Source organism: Triturus cristatus, chromosome 4_1 (assembly GCF_964204655.1).
Source record: "Triturus cristatus chromosome 4_1, aTriCri1.1, whole genome shotgun sequence".
NCBI lineage: Eukaryota > Metazoa > Chordata > Amphibia > Caudata > Salamandridae > Triturus > Triturus cristatus.
The window spans coordinates 147,251,927-147,255,174 of record NC_140585.1 but is presented as its reverse complement, the minus strand read 5'-3'; the positions used below and the strand labels follow the sequence as shown (position 1 = coordinate 147,255,174).

General features: G+C 45.4%; 1 non-coding gene across 1 annotated transcript; it reads right to left on the bottom strand.

The window, feature by feature from the left end:
* Positions 1 to 2,529: 2,529 nt before the first annotated feature.
* TRNAG-CCC (transfer RNA glycine (anticodon CCC)) lies at positions 2,530 to 2,600 on the bottom strand. Its single transcript has one exon. It is a non-coding gene; the product is annotated as a tRNA-Gly (tRNA).
* Between the last annotated feature and the right edge of the window lie 648 nt (positions 2,601 to 3,248).

The following is a 3,248-nucleotide window of genomic DNA, read 5'->3' as shown; positions in this document are numbered from 1 at the left end:
GGCGAGAGAGAGTGGAGAGAGAGAGAGTGGAGAGAGTGAGAGATTGGTGAGAGAGAGTGGAGAGAGAGAGTAGAGAGAGAGTGGCGGGAGAGAGTGGAGAGAGAGAGAGTGGAGAGAGTGAGAGATTGGTGAGAGAGAGTGGAGAGAGAGAGTAGAGAGAGAGAGAGTGGCGAGAGAGAGTGGAGAGAGAGAGAGTGGAGAGAGTGAGAGATTGGTGAGAGAGAGTGGAGAGAGAGAGAGAGTGGAGAGAGACTGACTGACAGAGAGAGATACTGACTAAGAGAGAGAGAGACTTACTGACTGACTGAGACAGAGAGAGAGACTGGCCTCAGCAGTCATGGAGTTTGCTCCAGGAATAAAAAGTAAACCTTTGGGAGTCCTCTTGATTTTCTTCAGATTTTAGTCTTTGCCTTTCCGCCACTGCGTTTGCAAGAAACTGCAGGCTATTGTGGGGTTAAGCGTGGGCCAAAAGTAACCCTGTGATGGAATTGGGGTCAAAGTGTTTATGAAGCCATGCAATGCCTCTTAAGATTGCTATTGCCTGCTAATAAAAATGTATTTTCAAAATGTGCTCTTTGTAGTTACATCTGGTTTTGAAATACAGCATTGTGGCATTGTCTAATTTCTTTAACAGGTTTAAGTTTTTTTTGCTCTGGTCCAGCCCCCCACTAACCCCGCCCCCCTCTGCCACAAACTACACTGTAATTTTGGTCCCGGACAGAAGGTTTATGAGTACCCATTACGTATGGCATCTAGTTTGGCTGCCATGAGGTTGAACCCCACCCGCACCTGTTCAGCCAGCTCCTTCTGGCGATCTAGCACACGGCGTTGGAACGCCATGTGTTCTTCGGTGAGGTGCTGAGAGCCAGACGTGGTGGTGGGTGCTTCCTGCTGTGTGGTCTGTGCAGGGGGTGGGCTCCCCTTGATGGTGCTGGGCTGCCCTGCTACTGGAGGTGGGGTGCAAAGGTTGTCCGTGAACCGTTGGAGTTCGTCGTAGTCATTGTCTTGGGGGTCATCTCCATCATCACTGACGTGATGTAGGGTCTGCTCTGCAGGAGGTGTTGATTGTCCCTCTGCAATGTAAAGGGGAGATGCGGTTTCACAGTGTGTTCCATGTGTGTTTACGCATTGGCGAAATTTACATACAGACTGCAGGACAATGTACATTGTGACTGTTTGTGAGGAGATGCCTTTTTGATGCGGAACAGTGGACATTTGTACTACATCACGGATGTGAGGTTGTACTCGTACATTGTCATCTTTAAGGTTTTTTTCTCTGGTTTTATGGTGCATTTTCCCGCATGACACGTGGGAATTGCCGGCCTGTCGCTGGTTATCGCTGATTTTTGTTTTGCGGTTTGGGACAGGACATCGCCGCCTTTTTCGCGTTCGTGTTTCGCATTTTTTAGGCGTCCGTTTCATTTTAATGCGGTCATTTGACGCGTTATCATGAGACTATAACATGGTACCGCCGTGTTGAGAATACAACATTAACACGGCGTTATTTTCCAGCGATAGACTGCGATGTGAAATGTTGCGTTAAGCTAATTTTGCGATAATTATCACACGTTCTTGAGAGTATCCCCCTAAATTGTTTGATGGATGAATACTAACACAACGTTAGATGTAGATGAAGTGTGCAAACTATCTGCAAAACATCCTTCTCTTCACTGAAAGACATCAGAATCAAGGGTAAAGTATAGGGCGGAAACATCACCACGATTTTGGCACCCAGGGGCAGTATTTGCAAATTCGACCAGGTTGACAAGATACCTGCTGGTGTGACCTACGAACTGTTGTATCCTCTGGAATTGGTGCCAGTGATTACACCGTGCAGGAACCAGCCCAGAGGGTTCCGAGTGTATCTGGGTTCCCTAAGGGCCTGTGAGGTGACTTTCCTTCCTTTAGTCTGCAATCCCCAAAAAGATTAAAACGTTATGCACGTGCTTTTACTTCATAAAGAAGGAGGGTTTCTGTTTTTTCCATTCTATAATGAACTATATATTATTCAGGATATTGGTTGTCACTTTTAAACGTGATATCAACATAACTGCACAAAAAATCGAGCAGACATTTTTGGAACTTGATGGAAAACGCTTAAAATAATGAGCATTTTCCACGCGCTTTAAATCTTTTTTTTTTTTTAGCCTAGTGGCGCATTAATCCTTGAATGGTGCTATTGTTTCCATGGGCAAAAAATCCAATAAACGAATGATGTCTCGGATTACATTGCTTTTTGCCTTTTCCAATTTATTCTGTATTACATGACAACTTTTTAAAAACTAATGTTTCTACCATCGGAATGTAGGATTTTCTATGTCACATTTTACAAAGCAAAACACATTTACGGTGCGAATAATTTAGAACGTTGTACGTTTGAACTTGCGAAACATGATTTCTACTTTCTTCCCATAGATTAAAATGTTAAATATTTTCCTGTACATCAAAGTTTTAAATCAGTCACAAAATTGGAAGGGATTAAACGAAATAAATTAAATGTACGACCTAATCACTAAAGCATAAAACTAGTGCGCCAGCCGGGAATCGAACCCGGGTCGCAAGAATGGGAATCTTGCATGATACCACTACACTACTGGCGCAACTGTGGAGAGCACTATCTGTCTTACATCTATCTGAAACACGTGTGTGAGTCATGTCAATTTTAATTGTTGAAATGGAGTTAAATCCAGTTTTATATTTGTCAATAAAGCTCAAATCCACATTGTGGCTCAGAGGGGAAAGGGCCTGTTTGGTGCGCGGCCAGTGACGAGGCGACCCTGACTGCACAGATGTTCGCCAGGGGGTCCAGAGAGTTTGGAGTTTCAACCTCGCTTACAAAAAATCCTAGTAAAGTATTTATATTCTCAGTTAATAGTTTGCTTACAGTCATTACTGTTCATTAGGTATTTCTATCGATACATGCCAACATACAGAGAGCAGGTGTGTTGCGGTGAGGGGCTTTACTTCAGGCTAGTCCTTGTGAAGCCTGAGGGCCGCTGTAAGCGCGCATCTTGCTTGTCGTCTCCCCTGTTTTCATCCATCCATGGAACGGCTGGGTGTGGCCGCTGCAGCTGTTTTCCTTGCCAGCTAAATCACTGTACCCGCCCCCCCCCTCACCCCTCCTCTCTGGCCTGTGCAAGCCCATCAGTAGACCCAGAGCTGTGGTGAAGTGTGGGCCTTGGTGCTGCTGGGCAGGCCTGGGGGTGTTGAGGTCGCACCACACTTCCTTAGTGGTCCATCCTTCTGTT